Below are 23231 nucleotides of genomic sequence, written 5' to 3' on the forward strand. Positions count from 1 at the left end.
TTTTAATAATAGCCATTCTGGCTCGGGTAAGGTAGGTGGTGAACTGTGGTTTTAATTTGCATTTTTCTAATAATTAGTAATATTGGGCATTTTTTCACATGTTTTTTGGCCATTTGTACAACTTCTTTTGAGAACTGTCTGTTCATGTCATTTGCCTGCTTTTTCATGGGATTATTTGGGTTTGGGAGTTTTTTTAATTTTATTTTTAAATTTTTTTTTTTGCTGATTTGTTTGAGTTCCTTGCAGATTCTGAATATTAATCCTTTCTTAGATGCACAGTTTGCAAATATTTTCTCCCATTCTGTGGGTTGTCTGTTTACTCTGATGATTATTTCTTTTGCTGTGCAGAAACTTTTCAGTTTAATTATGTTCCATTTATTTATTTTGGTTTTTGCTGCATTTGCTTTTGGGGTATTAGTAATAAATTCTTCTTCCCACCCCATTCCTCAAGCCAATTTCCCCTTCCTCAAAATACTGCTGTTTTATGTGAACCTCTCAATATATTTGTATGCATTTACAAGAAAATCTTAACTTATATTCTTTTTTTCCCCTTAATAACAAATATGTACACCAAACATACTGCTGTGGCTTTTCTTCAGTGAAGTATTTCAGTAGCTTCCAAATTCATTTTCCTGACTGCAATTTTGTACTTTCCAATCCATTCTTCACGAAGCTGTTGGGTTGATCATTCTAAAATGCAGATCTGATCATGCTTAAAAATTTACAGTGTCTCCCTCTTAACTACAGGATCAAGTTCAACTCCTTAGCTTGGAACAATATTCAACATCTTTCATAATCTAGCCCTAACCTACCCTCTTTCCAGGGGTTTGGCTTACCACTCCTCACTACAAATCCCAAACCCCAAGGACACTGGATTCTGAATACACCAAATGCTTTCTTTGTCCATGATTTTCTCTCTACCTGGACCTTCTTTTCACTTCTCCATCTGGCAAGTTTTTACTTTCTATCTATCTTTCAAGATCCACTTAAATGATACATCCTTTCGGAAGCCTGCCCTCACTTGTCACAAGCAGAACTACCAGGGACTGTGCTCCCCTATTAGGACTAATCAGTTTTGCCATCCACTATGCCCACAGTCCTTTGTTCAAGGCTATAATATACTGCATGTCACAGTGTACTATATTATTATTTGTACTAGTCAGTAGTGAATAAATGAAAGATGATGCCTTATGGTCAACCCAACCCCTTCCCCAAAGAATTCTAACTTCAAAGAATGGAATTCCAAAAAAATATCAAAAGCCAGGCTTGCAAAGAATTTTACCAGTCTACTAAAATGAATTTATTGGTTTGCCTTCATTCCAGATGGTCCTTGAAATCAACATCTTGTATTATTCACACAGCACACCAACAGCTGCAGGGAGGCTTGTACCCTTCTTCCAGCAGGCCCCAGCAGGCTATGTGACTCCTTCAAAGAACTCCAACTTACCCTTGGGCATACACCAATGAAAATCCCACTGTCTCATATCCTAGTGAGCAGAGGGAAGTTCCACAAGCTTATTTAGGGAGAGCCAACAGTTGGTTACAAGAGTAGAGACTGGAAATCACAGGTTCCCCTAATTAGATCCCTGTGCTAATCTCCCAGAAAACAAAGGACTTCAGTCTAATCTTTTTTTCTTCTGTGTTTAGGAGTATTTCAGCTTATGGTGAAAGTAAGAATTTGACTGCAGAAAAACACTTGATCAGTAATAAGAATAGAAGTATGGTTGCTGATCAAAGCTGCAGTGAAGGAGCTAGTGTAACTGGCCCTCCAGACCAGTGCCCTGCCTACGTTACCAAAGGTAAGTTTCTGAGTGATTTTATTCCTTTTTTCCTCTTTCAATCAAATATAATCTTATTTCCTTTCTTGTATTTCTTTCAATCAAATACTCCCAATTAGTTTCTTCATATTATCTGCCTGCAGTATTATACTGTAAGCCTGAATGCACCAAATGGTCATTTATGTTTTCATAGATTATATTAAATATCTTACCCAACACCTTTTACAACTTCTTACTAAACACACACATTTAAGCATTGACCTAAATCATTACTGTCTAACTGTCCCTGAAATCACGGGACTTTAAGCTAGAAGGTATCTGAGAAATCACCTAGTGATCCAATGCCCACAATGAACACTTACTAAACAAAAGGTGAATATACTTCTCCAAGATCACATGAGTTGCATAACCTTGACCAGGATGTTTTCCTAATATTGATTTCAGCAGGGCATGGTACCCCACCCCTGTAATCACAGCACTTTGGGAGGCCGAAATAACAATTTTATTGTTCTCTCGAGGCCAGGAGTTCAAGACCAGCCTGGCCAACGTAGCAAAACCCCATCTCTACTAAAAGTACAAAAATTAGTTGGGTGTGGTGGCATGCACCTGTAATCTCTAGCTACTTGGGAGGCTGAGGCACAAGAATCGCTTGAATCCAGGAGGTGGAGGTTGCAGTGAGCTGAGATCACACCACTGCACTCCAGCCTAGGCGAAAGAGCAAGACTCTGTCTCAAAAACAAACAAACAAACAAACAAAACCTAATATTCATTTCACTGTTATTTCTATCACATTGAGTTATCTCCATTCCATTTCCTTAATCTTATTGTTCTCAAATTTGCTTCATAACCTACTGTGGTCTAGCCCACCAGAATCCTCAAATGAAGGAATTTCCTGTTACTAGGAGCATCTTCTTGAATTATATTCAAACTCCCTCTTGCAACAGGGAGTAAAAGTAAGGTAAGAAGAGAACTGGGGGTTGGGGGAGAGGCAAGTTATTCATCTTCAACCAGATGAGTCCATCTTCAATTCATCTACCAGTTAGAAAGTTCTGAGGTGCTCCATTATAGATTCTTTCATAACATCTCACATTCTGTAAGCTATATTCAGGGAAATGAAGGTCAAAAGGCACAACAGGCTACTCTGCAACTACCTGGCCAAATATCAAGAAAGATGGTAAATTTATTGCTCTATGTTATAGCCCAAAATAAATGAGAAGAACATCATTATGAAATAAAGAATTCTTGTGAGATTCTTCCTGCAATCATCTAAAAGCCTTTGGGACTGAAATTATTTGCAGTCATAGGAAGAAAATTTCTAGGCTGGGCATGGTGGCTCATGACTGTAATCCTATCACTTTGTGGGGCTGAAGCGAGAGAATTGTTTGAGGCCAGGTGTTTGAGGTTACAATGAGCTATGATCATGCCACTGCACTCCAGCCAGGGTGACAGAGAGAGAGCCTGTTGAAAGAAAAGAAAGAAAAGAGGGAAGGGAAGGGGAGGGGAGGGGAAGGAGGAGAGAAGTGAAGGGAAGGCAAGGGAAGGGGGGAGAAGGGAAGGAAATGAGGGAGGGGAGGGGAAGGGAAGATAAGGGAGGGGAAGGAAAGAGAGGGAATGGAAAGGGAGGGGAAGGGAGGGAAAGAAAGCAGACCAGGTGAGGTGGTTACTCCTGTAATCCCAGCACTTGAGGAGGCCAAAGCAGGAGGACTGCTTGAGCCTAGGAGTTTGAGAGCAGCCTGGATAACATAGTGAGACCCTGTCTCTACTTGAAAAAAAAGAAAAGAAGAAAATTCCTGCATATTCAAGCAGACATTTGACAGGGATTAAATTGTGTCCCCCCAAAAAGATATCTTAAAGTCCTCACCCCTACTATCTCAGAATGTAACATTATTTGGAGACAGTGTCTTTATAGAAGTAATCAAGTTAAAATGGGGTCGTTAGAGTGTCCCTAATCCAATAAGACTGATGTTCTTGTAAAAAGGGGAAATTTGGAGACAAAGACAAACCTAGAGAAAGACAACGTAAAGACACAGGGACAACATCATGTACAAGCCGAGGAACACCTAAGGCTACCAGAAGCCAGGACAGAGGCAAGAAGAAGATTCTCCCTCACAGCCCTCAGAAGGAGCCAACCCTGCCAACACTTTGGTTTTGGATTTCTAGCCTCCATAACTGTAACACAATTGTAAAACAAAAAATAAAATTCTAAGCTCCCACAACCAACTGAATGAACCCTTCCTCTTGGCCGAGGGCATTCCAAAGTTAATCTGAAAAACTAATTCAGGCCTCTACGCGAAGTGGTGGTCAAATATGCCTCATTATTTATACCTTCCTCCCTTTGCAATCAGGCACAGCTTACCAGCATAAACATTAAAACAGAGACTTTAATACTGACAGGATGGACTCCTTAAGTCTGATAAGAAACATTTACAATCTATTGTCTCTGAAGCCTGCTACCTGGAGGCTCCATCTGCATAAGAACTTTGGTCTCCACAACCCCTTATCTTAACGCAGACACTCCCTTCTATTGATTCCAGGTCTTTAATAAACTCTTTCAACCAAATGCCAACCAGAAAATATTTGAATCCACCTAGGACCTGGAATCCCTCCCCCTCCCACCCCACCTCCCCCTTTCTGGACTGAACCAATGTACTTTTACATGTATTGATTGATATCTTATGTCTCTCTAAAATGTATAAAACCAAGCTGAAGCCCAACCACCTTGGACAAATGGTGTCAGGACCTTCTGAGGCTGTGTCATGAGTATGTCCTTAACCTTGGCAAAATAAACTTCTAAATTGATTGAGACTTGCCTCAGATACTTCTTGGTTTACATAATCAATATGTCTGTTGTTGAAGCCACCTAGTTTTTGGTACTTTGTTAGGGCACCCCTAGGAAACTCGGACAGCTGATGAGCAATGACCCCCAGCCAGTGCTACCAGGAATCAATTCCAGGTTTACAGAGGGACCCCTCTGAACGTTAATCAAAAATACTCAGCTTAGCTTTCTGCAAAAAGTAAACCTGAGACATTTTCTACTTCAGAATAAGTTTCATATTTTTGCAAAGGCCAATTTTAAATGCCGCTTCTCTCCAAATACTACATTACCACTTTTGCCAAACCAGGATATGGAACACAGTCACACACACACACACCCCCCCCACACAGAGTGTATCCCTCTATTTGGTCTTGAATAGATCGGAAGTTCCTACAGTTACTGGGACTATGATTCCAACCGACAACTGTCAGTTTAGCAGATGAGATTGGAACAGCTGTATCTTCAATACACATCATTGTCTTAAATAGATGCTCAGAATGAATTACAATTAAATTACAGAGCTGTCAAAAAGGGTTATAATTATAGCATTTATTCACCATATTTACAAGGCCAGACATACACAAAAGGAACAGAAGGCTGAAGAAAAAGAACAAAAAACCCACTCCACATTACTTACCTCAGCAGGAAATCTGGTTGAGGGAGAGAGGAAGATGAGTTAGTTATCATGCAAAGAGCCCATTTCCTGCAACCACACAGCTCTGTGTTTCCAGAAGGTCTTCCATTCCAGAAGCTGGAGGCGCTTTAAGACATCATCTGGTGGCAACGCATTTCTCTTTTACAATTGGAAAAGGGAGGGCCAACAAGGTTGCCATGACTCACCCACAGCTACAGACAAGCAAGGGAGGAGCTGGGACCTGAACCAAGAGCAAGGGCTACTCCCGTCAGAGGGCTGAACAAGGAAAGCAAAATCAGGACAGCCAGACCTGGTCCCTTGTTTTGTTCTCATCTATAAGAGCATATTAATTTATCCAGCAGTTATTTATCACGCAGCTCTTTTAGGAGGCTTGGAAATCATCCTTCACTGTCTGCTAAAATGACACAAGATAAAAGACAGGAAGAAAATCCTCAACTGCCATTTATGCTAGTCAATTCTGTTACTAATCAATAATGCATTTAGAACCACCGGAAGAATGGTACAATTCTCTTAGTCACCTTCAACCTCAGCATCCAAAAGATAAATTGAAGATAGTAATACTACTCAGTGAGCAAACGCTTTGAATTAAAAAAAAAAAAAAGCTAACTAGATCACCATCCATGGTTTCAATCAGGCAATCAACAAATATCTATTGTACTGTCTCTATGTGTGACATTGTGCTAGAGACTGTCAAGGGCATAAACAGGTGGCAGACTTAGATTTGTTTCTCAAGAGCTCATAGTCCAGTTGAAGAGACACAATACAAAGAAAGATAAAGTAAAACAAGGCAGTAAATATGCATTATGATAAACTGCCAATTCAATCATATAATATAATGTGCTAATTCAATTCAAGCACAAATACAATGGACTAAATATTTATGTTGCCCCAGCATTAATATGCTGAAATTAACTGCCAAGGTGATGGTATTAGGAGGTGCGGCCTCCAGGAAATGATTAGGTCATTAGGGCAGTGCTCTCATGGATGGGATTAGTGTCCTTATAAAGACATATGAGCCAGGCACAGTGATTCATGTTTGTAATCCCAATGCTTTGGAAGGCTGAGGTGAGAGGATCACTTGAGCTCAGGAGTTCAAGACCAGCCTGGGCAACATAGTGAGACCCCATCTCTACAAAAACATTTAAAAATTAAAAAAATTAGCTGAGTGTGGTGGTATGTGCTTGTGGTCCTAGCTACTTGGGAAGCTGAGGTGGGAAGAATGCTTGAGCCCAGGAGTTTGAAGTTAGAGTAAGCCATGACTGCGCCACTGCACTCCAGGCTGGGTGAAAGAGCAGTACGCTGTCTCTTTTTTTATTAGTTTTTTTTTCTCTTTGAGATGGAGTCTTGCACTGTTGCCCAGGCTGGAGTGCAATGGTGCGATCTCGGCTCACTCCAACCTCCACCTCCCAGGTTCACATGATTCTCCTGCCTTAGCCTCCCAAGTAGCCAGGATTATAGGCGCACACCACCACACCCAACTAATTTTTTATGTTTTCAGTAGAGACGGGGTTTCACTATGTTGGCCAGACTTGTCTCGAACTCCTGACCTCATGATTTGCCTACCTTGGCCTCCCAAAATGCTGGGATTATAGGCGTGAGCCACTGTGCCTGGCCAGTACCCTGTCTATTAAAAAAAAAATAACTGTTTGATATATATAGATATATATATATATATATAGAGAGAGAGAGAGAGAGAGAGAGAGAGAGAGAGAGAGAGTCTAGCTCTGTCGCCAGGCTGGAGTGCAGTGGCGCGACATATCTCCTTTTTTTTTTTCTCCTTGAGACAGTCTCACACTGTTGACCGGGCTGGAGTGCAATGGTGCGATCTTGGCTGACTGCAACCTCCGCCTCCCGGGTTCACGTGATTCTCCTGCCTCAGCTTCCCAAGTAGCTGGGATTACAGGCAAGTGCCGCCACGCCCAGCTAATTTTTGTATTTTCAGTCGAGATGAGTTTTCACCATGTTGGCCAGGATGGTCTCGATCTCCTGACCTCATGATCTGCCCACCTCGGCCTCCCAAAGTGCTGGGATTACAGGCATGAGCCATCGCACCTGGCCTATATTTTTTAAATAAAAAAATACATGTGCAGGTTTGTTTTTTTTTTTTTTTTAATTACAAAAAAAATCTGAGAGAGCCCCTCACCCCTTTCATTATGTGGAGTGACAGTGAGAATATGGCCATCTACAAGGAAGCAGGCCCTCACCAGACACCAAATCTGACAGTGCCTTGATCTTGGATTTTCCAGCCTTTAAAACTGTGAGAAATCAATTTCTGTTGTTTATAAGCCACCCAGGATGGTATTTTGTTAAAACAGCTGAATGGACTAAGACAAGAAATTCACAGCAAAGAAAAAATTACCTGAGTCTTACCGATCTGTTTCTCACCCCTTCTACCCCGAATGCCACCATTCAGCCTTTCTTATTCTCTTCAGGTTTACTGGATGTTCTCCTAGAATGTATTTCAGTTGGTCATTCAGTTGTTAAATTAGGTTTAGCCTAAAGCTGCCTCCTTACATATTTTAAATTCAGCCAAAAGGTGTCTCCATAGTAAACTGTAACCTAACTACATGTGTAAACAGAGCATAACCTACTCTTGTGCTAATCACCAAGTATTGGCCAATCAAAGGTGACCAACTGTTCAAATCGTGTTCAAATAAGGCAAATGCCAAACTGTAACCAATCCAGAAATAAGGCAAACACCAAACTGTAACCAATCCAGCTGTTTCCGCACCTCACTTCCGTTTACTGATGTCACTTTCCTTTTTCTGTCCGTAAATCTTCCAACATGTGGCTGTACTGGAGTGTCTCAGAATGTACTCTGGCCTAGGGATTGGGGGTGTAGGGGCTGTGGAAGTGGAGGTGATCCCAGATTCATGACTCATTCTTTGCTCAATTAAACTCTTTTATTTTATTTTATTTTATTTTATTTTTGAGATGGGTTTCACTCTTGTTGCCCAGGCTGGAGTGCAATGGCGCGATCTTGGCTCACTGAAACCTCTGCCTCCTGGGTTCAAGCGATTCTCCTGCCTCAGCCTCCCGAGTGGCTGGGATTACAGGCATATACCACCATGACCGGCTAATTTTGTATTTTTAGTAAAGATGGGGTTTCTCCATGTTGGTGAGGCTGGTCTCGAACCCCCAACCTCAGGTGATCAACCTGCCTTGGCTTCCCAAAGTGCTGGGATTATAGGTGTGACCTATTGTGCCTGGCCTCAATTAAACTCTTTAATTTGTCTAAGGTTTGTCTTTTAACAGATGGCATCTGAAGTGAGATCCAAAGTAGAGCTTACAGAGACCTCCAGGAGCACTGAATGACCAAGAGAGGTTACCTGCTAGGCCCATTGTGTCCATTGCTTTTGTGCAGCAACTGGGGGCCATGGTAAGTTCTCTCTTGGATTCCAAAGCTCCACAGATTTGTGTTGTGAGTTCTCTGAGTTTGTTTGAGCAAACTTCTGATGCAAACTGGGTTTGGAAGTCACAACAGAAACTGGACTAGGTCCAGGATCAAACTGGATCCAATAATTAACTGGCTTGGATCCATTTAGAGGCCTTAGATATCTGACTGGGTCAGACAGAAACTGGTAGTAAATGGCAACATTGCAGGGGTGGCAAACTTAGGCTTTGGAAATTTGCAGGTATTTTTGTGTTCTCCCCTCTTTGTTTCTTTTTTTGTGTGTACTTTGGTAGGAAAAAATCATTGGCTAAATTGATCAAGGGGATCTGAGAGCCCAAGCCAAGATTCGAGGTAAAAATGAGATCCGTAATTTTGAAAGAATTAACTACTCCACTGTCCAGCTATGCCTACATTTACATGTGAAAGTGTTACTGGAAAGGGGTCCTGATACAGACCCCAAGAGAGGGTGCTTGCCTTTTGCACAAGAAAGAACTCAGGGCATGTCCACAGAGTAAAGTGAAACTAAGTTTATTAAGAAAGTAAAGGTGTAAATGAATGGCTACTTCATAGACAGAACAGCCCCAAGGGCTACTGGTTGGCTATTTTTATGGTTATTTCTTGATTATATGCTAAACAACGGGTACATTATTCATGTGTTTTCCAGGAAAGAGGTGGGAAATCCCTGGAGCTGCAGGTTCCTCCCTGTTTTAAACTATATAAGGTAACTTCCAGATGTTGCTATTGCATCTGTAAACTACAATGGTGCTGGTGGGAGTGTCTTTTGGCATACTAATGTATTATAATTAGCATATAATGAGCAGTGAGGATGACCAAAAGTGACTCTCATCGCCATCTTGGTTCTGGCAGGTTTTGGCTGGCTTCTTTACTGCATCCCATTTCATCAGCAAGGTCTTTGTGACCTGTATCTTGTGCCAACCTTCTAGCTCATGCTGTGACTAAAAATGCATAGCCTCCTGGGGATACAGCCCAGCAGGTCTTGATAGTGGCAGGAGGCACTCAAATACCTAGGCAGATTGGGGCAGGTCCCCAGTGAAACCCCACCTCCAGGCCAAAGACAGTTTAAAGCCTGAAAGCCAAGCTACAAGTCAAATCCACGGACCAGATTGAGAGCCTGTCTTCCCATTTGGCATGCTTTCCTCTAATTAATCCCCATCCTTCCCCTGTTTTCCATACACCTATCCTTTCCTAATTGGTGTTTTATACTGTCATGCCCACGTTTAGTTGTGCCTTTGTTTTACCTTTTTTGCATACTCACAAACCAATCAGCATGCACTCCCCAATTCTGAGCCCATAAAAGCCTCGGACTCAGCCACACTGGGAGAGAAACCAGCCATGGGCTGAGCTGGTGTGCAAGCCAGGCATGGCCTGGGCAGGCTGAGTGGGCAGGCCTCCTCCTGCAGGAGGCAGTATGGCCAAGCTAGGCCCGGGCAGGGGCACTGCTGGCCAGAGGTCCCCAGCTTGCAAAGTGACTGGGAAAAATTCTTTTTCAGTCTCAGCCTCATTTTACTCAGCCCCTATTCAAGATGGAGTTGCTCTGTTCAAATGCCTCTGACATAAGTATTATAGTAGGCCTTGGAAGCAGTAATTGCTTTAGAAATGGCAAAGTCTTAGTAAAGGTCATTTAAAATTACAATGGAATGTTACAAATGCACAACACTGAACTTGAAGAAATGCATTTGAAAATGAGAGCTCCCAAATTAGTCTCATCTAGGGATGCCTATTAATATGCAGAAGTGTCTAAAAAGATTTCAATATTTTTAATATTTTTTAAAGACTCTTCAAAAAAGGCAAATAAAACACTTTATCCTAGATAAAGTGTTTATAAAAGGTAGCCCTTAGGGTAAAGTGAGCTTGCTTCTTTTTCAGATCTATACATGCAGAGACCAGGCATGGAGAACTCTTCCTTTGCCCTATTCCTTAATGGGCACCACCCTAAACTCAGTAATTACAGCTAAGTTAAAGAGACCACCTATAGAACTCAAATACACCTTTATCTCATGTAACTGGCAACCTTCAAATCCTTTTGTAAAATAAATTTACCTCTGTAAAGGAAATCTTCATTTGTAAGGGTATCTCTGTCTCTGAACCTATACTACTAGGAACTTTAATTATGGGGAAGACAATGGATTAATGTTTACCTAACAAACCTTGCCTTTGTTTAAATCTAAGTTCTGTGCTTTGAGATGTAAACTTTTACCTTGTTTTGTCTGTGTCCTCTATTTAAAGCTGCAAATTTAGAGTTGCCTCCTTAACAATTGTTTTAAGCATAAAAGAGGTAATCAAGAGATTGACAGTGGGAAGAAACTTTGAAAAGTGGCAAATGAGGAATCTTACAAATCTGTAAGATCTGCTTCTGTCTATGTGTCTGTCTATATGTGTTATGCATATGTGATTATATGTGGTAAATATAGCTAGTTTTTAAATTGTTGCTAAAACAGGAATGGATCTATATACCAAACTCCCAAGTCACAAGTTTACCTATATAACAAACCTGCACATATATCCCTGAACCTAAAATAAAGGTTAAGGTATTTTTAAAAATAGGAATGGTTTCAAAATTATCAGTTAAACATAATTTTATACCTGCTTGATTTGACTGTGATCTTGTGTTTCTAGTTTTTAGCCTCTGAATTGAGAGTTCTGCATAGGTAGCCATGGTGAAGTCTGGAAACACGTTCTCAGTGCCTCAACCAGCAGCTACAAGTCAGAGTCAAGCCCATTATGGCCCCTTCTTCCTGCCTGAGCTTTGGCCCCAGCTATTCTGAGAGGGGTTGGATCCTCCAGGGCATGGACCTCACAGCTCTGTCTTCTGTCCTGAGCTCTTCTCCTGGCATGTAAATTCAGGACTCAGATAAGCCCTGCCCTTCATAGCCACCGTGGATGCTGTGTGACTACCTGTGACTCAGGAGGACTGGAAAAGACATTGGGGAGGGTACCTGTGTCCTACTTTCAAAATGTTTTTCAGTAATTTTAAGTCTTAAAGTGATGTTATGTTAAATCATAATCATAAAATTGGAGTCATTTGTAAGTTAAAATATTAAAACATTAATTATCAAACCTAAGTTTAAGTTTATATAGTTTGGCATCTTATTTTTGTATGGTAGAGAGAAGCTAAATATATTTACATCTATTAATAAAATATAGGAAGAAACATCTTTCTAAAAATTTATAGAATAATTTAATAATTTTTATCTACAAATACTGATATAAAACAGTTCAAAATTACTTCCTAGGGATTTCACTAAAAACTAGGGTTAAAGAGTTCATGTAGTTAATATATGTAATTAAAACAACTAGATGTAAGAAAAACAGTTCTGCATAGTATATAAAAGCAAGATATGCTTTTGATGATGGAAGTTATAAAGGCATAAAATGTATGTTTGTTAAAAAAAATTTGTCTAGGCGAAGTTACTAGAGTTGTCTAGTTTGAAGTTTGTCCAGCTTGAAGTTAGTTAAAGGTTACTTAAGTTACTTAAAGGTTGTTTCAAACTGAAGGAATAAAAGGAATGTAGATAAAATTAAAATATAAAAAGTTGAAAAAATTTTTAATTGTATGAGATTATAAAAGGGTTATGGGAATCTGGTGTGGTCAAAAGCTGACTGAGATTGAATGAGTTTGTTTATAAGGTTTTATTAAAATTAGCTTTATTGATAATACACAATGCAAAAGTAAAATTTGGTTTTCTCTTTTGAACAAAAATTTCTTATAGTGTTAATAGTGATAGCAAGATATTTTTGTTTACTTTTTGAGTAAACTGCAAAAAAATAAAAAAAGAGAGAGAGAGAGACAGATTCTGCCTCATGCTGTCTTTCTCAGGTCTTTAGACTGTTTGGAAAACTGAGTCTCCCCTATCAGAGAGTAAATGTTTTTGCTTTTTAAAATCTTTTCGTTATCACTTTACCTAAATAAATGACTACTATTTTATGATGACCTGTGACCCTATTTTGATCAAGTGTTTTAAACCTTTTATATTTGACAGCCTTCCCAAAATCAAATTTCCAAAAATTAAGTCTCTTTTGACCTCGAATTTTGGAATACTACAGAGAGCCCCTGAAGCCTCCATAAGAGAGCTAACGGGATTGATATGTTAAATCATATGGAAAGCATTGCCAAATAATAAATGATGTTTAACCTTCTTTAAGGTGTATTTTAGTGAATATGTTGTTAATATATGTTGCAAAACTATATGAGATTCCTAAAATTCTGATATGTGTAGAAGGCCTGTGTACCTAATAATAGATTCTCCTGTACCTTCTGCTACTAAACTCTGACATAACAAAATGCTGGAATGCTTTAATGCATATGTCAAAGTGTATTTTCACCAGGTAAAGAAAGCTTTTCATGGTCCACTGACTGAGAACAATCAATCCCTTCACAATCTAGAACCTGGAGATTGGGTCTTCTGAGAATGTCATCAGAGAAAGACTGCCCTTGCTACTCACATTGCAGCAAAACTCAGGACCTTGAACCTTGGGTTTGTAATCTCACAGCTCAGAAGGGCCCATCCAGACTCTTGAAACTGTGTGTCCATTGGAGACTTTAAGGTAAAGCTAACCAGGGAAGCTTCTCCCCAGAAGCAGATGGCATCCCAGACATGAACAGCTTTTTCCAAAGATCATGAATCAAGACTTCTCTGCAGCCAGCATGATAGATCACGTCTGTAATTCCAGCACTTTGGGAGGCCAAGGCAGGAGTATTGCTTGAGGCCAAGAGACCAGCCTGGGTAACATAGTGAGACCCTCATCTCTACAAAAAAAAAAAAAAAATGAATAAACCAGGCATGGTGTGTCTGCAGTCCCAGTGACTTGGGAGACTGAGGCAGGAGGATCACTTGAGCCCAGGAGGTCAAGGCAGCAGTGAGCCAAGACAGTGTCACTCCAGCCTGGGTGACAGAGCAAGAAGACCCTATCTCAAAAAAAAAAAAAAAAGAAAAGAAAAGAAAAAATAAAATAAAATAAGCATATATATATATATGAGAAAAAAAGTTTTAAAAATGTATCAACAAAAGACTTCTCTGCTATCATGAGAACTCTTATCTCTCAATTTTTTCCTTGCTTAGCCTCTATGAATAGACCTGAAAAAGGGGTCTCGTGTGTGCACTCGTGGATTATACTTTTATTTGTGGAGGATTTCGCAGCCAGTTGTATACATGGACAACCTTATGCCTTGATAGATGGGAGATGAAGGGCCACTGTGGCCAAGAAACTTTAATGGTACCTTTGTTGCTTCATAATCAGTAAGAACACTGGTCCACTCCCCTTAACCCACATCATATGTTAAAGAGAACATTGCCAGGAGGCCTTCACTCTTCCTGGATAGGCATCACATGTTAGGTCTCTTTCTCCACGGTTTGGAGTAAATGAAGTAATGATTAGAAATTTACCTCTCATCATAGGCTCTATAACAGATTCTACTGTAAAGGCTATAGTTTTAAATTCTTTTGCTGAAGTTGTGCTAAATAATAGAATTACTCTAGATTACTTACTGGCTAAACAGAGATGTCTGTACAGTTGCTGATACTTCTAGTTGCACGTGGAGGAATATGTTGGGTGTTATAGAGATTCAGTTGTAAGGAATTGAACAGGCTGGTTTTTGTTTTTGTTTCTTAATGAGCAGACTCCTTATCTAGCTCATTCTTTGATCTATTTTATTTTAGTTGGTTTAGTTCAAGGGGACCCTGGCTAAGAAGCATACTCCAAACTCGTGGCATTATCCTCCAGACAGTCATAATAGTAGTCTCCCTGGTGCACTGTATTCTCTTACAAGTTTTAAATGTTTGCATGTAGCCATCTCTAGAATGTTAAATGGTGTCTCTTCAACTGGAAAAAGAAAAACAAAGAAATGTACGACCATGAGGACACTGTAACTTATGAATGATGTGCTGAGACCGTAAACCCAAAATATTGATACATAAGAGTGGCACTGAAGTCTTCAGTTTTGGTTACACTCTCACCTAAGGGACAACGTGACCAAAAGGGGAGAATTTTTAAACAAAAGTAAGGGAGGCCATTGTTTTGGACTGAGCTTGTGCACTACGCCCCAACAGACAAAACCAAACCAAAATGGACTCATGTTAAATGCAACACAATCTAACTGGAACTTTAAGGAAGCAAATAGGTCCAAAACAGACCAGGTTTTGTTTATCTCCTGTAAAAAGTGATGTGATGAGCAGAACATATTGTCAAAGATAAGTGTAACAGAGACGGACAGCTGTCAATAATGTTAAACACCTATGGTTTGTAGCTGGGCACCTGGCTGTCTACCATTACGTTTATGGCTAAGTTCCAATTACTCGGATACAGGCAATTTCCAGGATGTGTGCTTAAAGCGAAGGCATATATTGTTTTTCCTCCCTTGCTTCATCCTGCTTCTCAGGGCACGCATTCAGTGGCAAACCATTTTGGACCACATGAGTGAGGAACCTGGGTCCCAGATGTCCTTATGGAGTGAAGCCACCAGATTGTCCCTGAGCTGTTATAAGAGAGAGAAATAAATTATGTTATTTATGCTACTGTTATTTTCAGTCTTTGCTCTTCATGGTCAAGCTTACAGCCTAACAGGGAAAACGGGCACATATTAATTCATTCTAACCTAGAGAACTGGTTATTTTATCAGGAACAAAGCAATATGCAAAAGGAAAAGGATGCTTCCAAATAAAAATCAAAGAAAATATCTTTCTAGTCGGCTTTAAATACTTTTCATGGTGAAAGTCCCATATTTCTATAAATTCCAGATTGATCTAAAGAACAGGAAAGCAAGCACACATACACACATATATCTTTTTATATCAATCTGTTCACACAGAATATCTCTAAGTCCACGGGTAGAATACTGAGCTACGGGATTATGAAAATCTGTTTCAAAATCATAGACTGTGAATTTTTAACATTAAAAATGACAAACAAATCTGAGGACCTAAACAAGCAAATAAAATAAAGTACTTTTTTCAGCCAGGCATGGTAGATCATGGCTGTAATGTCAGCACTTTGGGAGGCTGAAGCGAGAGGATCACTTGAGCCCAGCAGTTCAGGAACAGCCTGGGCAACATAGTGAGACCCTGTCTCTAAATAAACAAATAAATACTTTTTAAAAAATAAATAAGTACTTTTTTCTAAAATGGAGTACTAGACTCAACTCTCAGCCTTCTCCCCAACACACACACACACATACATGCATGTTTGCACTTACACACACACATACAAAAAAAAAAACATTTAACCGGATTGTAAAATTGCTTAGAACAGTTAATCAGGGTGCACTTCGTATTCCGTTTTGGACAACTGTGGCTCTTTTAAGGTATATCCCAGTGGTCCCTGTACCACCTCAATCCATTCTTTGGCTTTACTGCAGTCTGCATACCAGGCCAGATGGTCAAGTAGTAACTCAGCATGACTCTCCTGCTACCCTAATATAATTTCACAGTAGGAACATATACAAGGTTTTAAAGGACCCATATGAACAGCATTCTAGCTCTCATAACTCTTTCTGGGTGTGTGCATTACTTATTTGGGGGGGGGGCATGGGAAAGCAAGGGAATCTGATGTCTTTTTAATTATTTCTTTCTTTATTTTTGAGACAGGGTCTTACTCTGTTGCCAAGGCTAGAGTGCAGTGGTGTGCTCATAGCTCATTGCAGCTTCAAATTCCCAGGCTCAAGCAATCCTCCCACCTTAGGCTCCCAAGTAGCTGGGACTACAGGCACATGCCACCACACCCGGTTAAGTTTTTATTTTTTGTAGAAATGAGGTCTTGCTATGTTGCCCAGGCTGATCCCGAACTCAGTGCAAGTGATCCTCCTGCCTCGGCCTACCAAAGTGCTGAGATTACAGGCATGAGCCACTGTACCTGGGTGTCTTTTTAATTTTTAATGTCAGAATCCAATTTTTAAAAGCCTCTCAAGACCTGACTTTACTTCTTTTCTTCTCTCACCTCAATCCTCACCTTTCCCTGCTTACTCTCAAGTAAAGCTAGCCAGGAACTGCAAAAGATTAGAAAGATTATAATGATCTATTTTGTTCTTTTTATTTCTTTAAGTTCTTTTCTTTCTTGAAAAGTATATCATCTTAGGAGTGAAACCTAAAACCCCACTGGTATGATTTGAATGTTCCTTCCAAAACTAATGTTTAAATTGCCATTGTGATGGCATTAAGAGGTGGGATCTTTAAGAGGTGATCAGGTCATAAGTGCTAAGCCCTCCATGACTGGGCTAATGCCATTATCGAGAGAGTTCCTGATCAAAAGGATGAGTTCCACCCCTTCTGTCTTGCTCTTGTGCTTTCTTGCCCACCTGCCTTCTACCATGGGATGATACAGCAGGAAGGCCCTCATCAGACGCAGGCCCCTTGACCTCAAACTTCCCAGACTCCAGAACTGTAAGAAATAAATTTCTTTTCTTTTCGAGTTAAAGTCTGTGGGTATTCTGTTATAGCAGCACAAGATGGACCGAGACACCCACCAACTTGGAATGGAAAAACAGAAGAAGAGTCTAATGGATCTCTGTGTCTGCTACTAAAGAAACTCATTCTGCAAAGGTAGGCAGATGAAACATCATATCCCAATAACAGAAAATTTTAATCACAAGAAAAGGAATTTTTAAAATAAGTGAACAAAGCAGCCAACAAAAAGGGCAAAGAGCTACAGCCTAGAGTACAAACCAGAGAAGCCTAGGTACTCAAGGACCCTAAATCCAAGGATTTGATTGTCATGTGAGAACTATTAAGGAGAAAAGACATACTAGCTCAGCAAGCTAGCCACTCCGTGGCAATGGACCAACCAGGTTGTTCCTTGCTCAAGGCGATTGTGTGGGATCATGTAGGCTGTTCCCTGCATGAGGATGCCCAGCCAAGAATGCTGGAGGCAGGTAGAATCCAGCTTGCCTGCCACTCACCAAGTGCCAGCTACATGCCCCAGCACAGGGCTGTGTCCATCTGAAAGAAGGGCAGTCTTTTTTGAATATGCACAAGGCTTCAAGTCATGGGCCCAGGGGGGCTGCATTTGTCTACAGAGGACACATTTCTTTCATTCTCAAACAGCAGTTTTGTCTCAGGGATTAGAAGGCTAGTGGCCTTGTATGGAGGCAGATACTAGATGAACACAGCAAAGAAAACGAGGATTGGAGGTACTAGCTATGTGCCTGCTCTTGGTGATAGGTTACTTCTGGTCAGGTGGTAAGGTTAAGGTGGGCAGAGCCAGCTTCATGGGCATGCAATCAATGCAGCCCCAAAGTGCTTATTTCCACACTGTGCTTTCATTAAGTTCTTAGTTTTTGAACAAATGGCTCCACATTTTCATTTTGCACTGGACCCTGCAAATTATGTAGCCTTTCCTGGAGGTGAGGATGCCAGAGTGAAGTGCTGAGGAGCACAGTTCAATATGCAATTCTGGACAGTGGAATGAAGGAACGAAGGAACCTCAAGAAGCTACTGCCCAGACCTGCCTGTAATCTATGGACTGATGATGGCAGAGCACCCAGGGTCCATCATGAAAAGAGGAACACTGACATCATCCTGCCAGGGTCAGAAGCTTTGGTTCTGATGGTTAACTCTGTAATCCAATGGTCCTCTTACAAGTATGAGTATATTGTGAGGAGTCATTCAAGAGAATTACTCTCCAGGTACAAAATAGGACAAGTGCTCCAGGTGGTCGGTGCTGCTCCCTTCCATACCTGGCCAAACCCTTGCTGATTATGGCTGGCTGCCAGTGCAAAAGAGCAGGAGAAAGAAACAAAGGGAAATTTCTTTACTTGCTGGCTGGATTACAGACATGTCTACTGTCTTCTTTAATAATGTGAAGTTTTGGAATTTGGTTGACATACTTGACTGCCTTCTTCTTTCCCTCTTTTTACCTTGCAGCATTTCTGTCCTAATTCTTACTGCAATATGCATTACCAAAGCTGATTTTTCTATAAGAATCATTCAGGAAATTTCATTAATATTGTACACATACCCCCAACTAATTCAGCAATTAGACAAACTGATTAGGGTGAAGCAAACTCTCATAGTGAAAATAAAATCTTCTTAAATTTCAAATTGATATCATAAGTTAGTCTTAAGATTTAGCCTACTATTATCTCTAGGTGATGGAATCAGGTGATTTTTATTATATTCTTTATATTCCTATTTCTTTTCAAAATGTTTTATAGTGATCATAAAATAGTTTTATTAGAAAAAATAAAAGTTATTTCAGAAGGTTTAATCTGAGTGAAAACTATTTCCATATACTTTAGAAACATCTTTTTCTATATAAGCTGCTGATATACTAATTAGAATTTTTTAAAACCTATTCATTAAAGTTTGTTCCTCAAAGACTTCTACTTGACAATACTTTTTTAGCCTAGCTCAAATTGCTGTAATCTTTCATCTTTGGAAAGCTTAAGAATGTTGCTGAGGCTGGGCGCAGTGGCTCACACCTGTAATCCCAGCAGTTTGGGAGGCCGAGGTAGGCAGATCACCTGAGGTGAGGTGTTCGAGACCAGCCTGGCCAACATGACAAAACTCCATCTCTATTAAACATAGAAAAATTAGCCGGGTGTGATGGCAGGCTCCTGTAGTCCCAGCTACCTGGGAGGCTGAGGCAGGAGAATCGCTTGAACCCAGGAGGTGGTGGTTGCCAGTGAGCCAAGATCACGCCACTGTACTCCACCCTGGGTGACAGAGCGAGACTCCGTCTAAAAAACAGGATGTCACTTGAAAAACAGGAAAAGAAAACAAGTAAAAATCACTCATAGTCAATTTTTTTAAAACATATAAAATAAAGAGTGAAATATCTTCCACCCCAGTTTCCCTACACATAAACAGCTTTAGCTACAAATGCACTTTTTGTAAATAAAAGGAAAATTGTAATTTCCACTCAATCACATAAAAATATATCATGCACATGTGCGCTAAGCGGTACATAGACAGGTACCACATACTTTTTAAGGGCCATCTGTATCTTGATTTATTTAGCGAGTTTTCCTAATGCTTAACAATAACTTGTCTCCAACTTCTTACTATTGCAAATATGGCTTCAATAAACAACTTGTACATGTGTTTTAATATATGCTCTTACCTCTGCAAAGTTCTTAAGAGTGGTATTCCTCAATTAAGAGACTAGAAATGTTGAATCTTAATACATGCTATTAAGTGTCTTAATAGGGTCATGAATTACACTCTCATAGTGCATGGGTATCCACTTGCCCAAATCCTTCATTGCACTCAACATTATCAATTTTCAAAATTGTTTCTATGGACTTGAAAAACAATTTTCAAAACTGTTTCCATGGACCTGAAAAACTGTTTTCATTTACATCCCCCGAGCATCTTTTCATGTATTTTTTTGGCCATCTGTGAAACTTCCGTAAAAGCATTTCATACCCACCGTCTATTTTCCCATTGACTGTCTTTCTCTTGTTGTTCCCTCTTACATGCTCACTGCTCAGTCCTCCCATCAATGCTACTGGAAATCACTCCACAATGCCCAGTGCCAAGTTTGCCCTTAGTTTAAGGGAAGAGCATCATCTAAAGACATGCCAGTTTTATCAATTAATTTAAGCTTTTACTGTTTTCATGCCCTAGAATGCAGGAACAAAAGATATCTATCAACTACTAATGACCAAAAGTCTAAAGCTTTAACAGTGCTCTGGGAAGTTCAAGTATAAAGAGAGACGGTTTATTTTAGAAAGCATCACATCACTGCATACGTAGCCATTAAGTTATTTTCTTCACTTGAATATTTTCATGTGTACACACAGCAGTAAAATCACAGCACACCTCAGCACACTCTGAGTAGCCTTAAAGAGACAGAGCCAAAGACGCTCATAAGAAGTTTAAAAAATAATTCTCTCATTAGTCCATATAAAAATAACTGGATGTTAAGAAAAGCTGAAATAAAATTCACCAAAAAATAACAAGAGTTTGGTTTGAATGGTGAGTTTTAGAAATGAGTATTTTTTCTCCTTCTCTTTAAACTTCCTAAATGATATTTTAATTTCATTTTTTAAAAGTAAATTTTAATTCTGAAATTAGTGGTGATGATTGTACAACTGCATGAATATACTGGAACACATGGAATTGCATACTTTTAAAAGATGAATTTTATGGTATGTGCATTATGTTTCAATAAAGTTGTTTTACTTTTGAAAGGGAATTTTAAAATTTAAAATACTACACTGTGCGGGCAGAGGGTGTAGGCAAACTCTCTGTACTTTCTACTTAATTTTGCTGTGAGCCTAAAACTGCTCTAAAAAATAAAGTCTATTTAAAAATACTACAGTGTATTCTTTGTTAATTTCTCAGTAATTTTATATTAAAAATTCTGGAAGGTAGTAGAATATATAAAAGCTATAGCAGGACAAGCCTCTTTCCAATTTCTCGTTCTTGGCAATGATATTTGAGGAGCATACAGTTGAAAGTGGCTTCTTAAAGCATCAGTGAAATGAGTGTCGCATATTAAAAAACTTCTGAAGGGTGATCATATCCTATGGCAACTTATAGAGCCCCTGTGTAGAGTGATCAATGCTTCCATTATGCTTATTAGAACTAACAGTGTTAATATTGAGAGAGAAAGTATAGTTAGAGATGTCCATTCCTTTTCTTTCTAATCTGACTCAGGTTCTGGGTTCCCAACTGATGATTAGTGAAGATTTCATTGTGTTGAACTGTTTCATATAAACAAATGAGGTTCTAGTTTAATTAAAAAGCCACTGAGGATAAATTAATTCCATTTATCAACAGCATAGTGTAATGGACAAGAGCTCTCTGGGGACTGGCTATTCTATTAGAACTTTCTATTTGAATGCTAAGCCACAAAGAAAGGGAGAACTTACAACAAATACTGCATCTAGGATGCTCAAAGAGAAGCCAGTGCGATCACCAACATAAAGGTGAAACTGTTTTGCTATAATGAATTTGGTAAAAAATAATAGATTTCTGAATATTTGAAGTTTCTACTTTTTGAAAAAAATATAAAAATGAAATCCATTTTTATTCCCAAACTAAATGGCAACAAAAGAATATTTCTATGTTATCATCTAGTCTATGGAAAGAGACACTATTCCCAGCTTGGGATCCTAAAAGTCAGAAGTTTAACTTGCAGTGATGTGAAATCTGTCCTTGGAAGCTCAAAGAAGAGAAAATGTCTTTCTGGAGGGAAACTTGACAAGTTCTTAGGGAGTGAGGCATAAAGCACACCAATATTGGTTAGATTTCAAACTAAGGGCATAAAGAAATATTAGGTTCTCTTTTTCTTTTTTTTTTTGAGACAGAGTTTCACTCTGTTGCCTAGGCTGGAATGCAGTGGCACCATCTTGGCTCACTGCAGCCTCTGACTCTCAGGTTCAAGCGATTCTCCCGTCTCAGCCTCTCGAGTAGCTGAGATTACAGGTGCACGCCTCAACACACGGCTAATTTTTGTATTTTTAGTAGAGATGGGGTTTCACCATGTTGGTCAGGTTGGTCTTGAATTCCTGACCTTGTGATTCACTGGCCTTGGCCTCCCAAAGTGCTGGGATTACAGGCATGAGCCACTGTGCCTGGGCAGGTTCTCTTTAAGTCTGTTACTCACACCTAAATTAACTTGCTGATAAAAGCATGAAAAAGATGCTATTAGAGTGAAAATATCTATATAACCAAACATTTGCAAATTGGAGCTAGTGGCCTGCTTTATACAATATTTGCCACAACATTTCAGCACTTCTACTTTCAGTTTGCTATTTTGATAGTATTTTTGCGGGCAACATCTCATTTAAGTGGCTATTTCTCCCCTGATCATCCTTCCACGGCAGTGTAACTCAGGAGGAACACCCGTGACACATATATATCAGGCAAGACCACTCCTAAAGAACTCGTGGGCTTGCCTATTGTATATGCATCAAGCTGTCAGGGTTGACTGCCCCCAAAATGCCACTCCATTCCAGAGGAGGTGAAAAGGAGCCCACCAAAACATAAACGAAAACCCAGAAGCTGATAAAAAAGTAAGGAAGCACATAATGAAAGAAAAACAGGAAATTGACTACTGAACACTACATAATCTGTGGCTCCTCAGATTTTATGAAATCTGAATCACGAGTCACCTCAACAAAAACTAGTCCCCCCCCTCAACGTTAATACTTTGGTCTTATTTTAAAATATATTATTTTTTCTACACCATTTATATTCCCCTTCAACTTTAAGAGCACAAATTTATATTGTCTTTTTTTTTTTGTTTACTTTCAGTCAGCATGAGGAAGGGACACATTTTCTCTTTCCATCTTACAGACAATAAAGGGATATGGCCCTGACTCTAAGAAATACAGTACTTGTGAAATAACATAGAGCATAGCACCTGGCACACAGTAGATAATAAAACTCTCATACATAGAGAATAAGACCTCTTCTGTGGAAGGTTTTATGCTTCTACTTCTTCACAGGTACTAAGTAGGTCAGTGCATACTTTCTAATTGTTTTGTTTCCTCCTATTAATATTTCCATACTAAACACTAGCCTCCGCCCTACTCAGGACCAGATGGGAAGAATATCTTGTTGTATTATATACAAGAGTAGGAATAAGACTACTATGGGTCTGCTTCTTCACTGATTAATGCTAGAGCCA

General features: G+C 39.6%; 1 protein-coding gene across 8 annotated transcripts in view; it reads right to left on the bottom strand.

Annotated features, from left to right (window-relative positions):
• Positions 1-23231, bottom strand: part of CRACD (capping protein inhibiting regulator of actin dynamics) — a 284595-nt gene that overhangs the window by 107658 nt on the left and 153706 nt on the right. The window contains exons 4-5 of one of the 8 annotated variants that reach the window (XM_063664540.1): positions 14150-14483; positions 7608-7697 (exon numbers count right to left, since the gene is read on the bottom strand). The exons of 5 other annotated variants lie outside the window; for them this stretch is intronic. The gene's annotated coding sequence lies outside the window, so the exon portion shown is untranslated. Of the gene's footprint in view, positions 1-5230; positions 6770-7607; positions 7698-14149; positions 14484-23231 lie in introns of those variants that run through there. 2 more of the 8 variants (XM_063664541.1, XM_063664542.1) reach the window with 2 other exon arrangements.

This window comes from Pongo pygmaeus, chromosome 3 (assembly GCF_028885625.2).
Source record: "Pongo pygmaeus isolate AG05252 chromosome 3, NHGRI_mPonPyg2-v2.0_pri, whole genome shotgun sequence".
Classification (NCBI taxonomy): domain Eukaryota; kingdom Metazoa; phylum Chordata; class Mammalia; order Primates; family Hominidae; genus Pongo; species Pongo pygmaeus.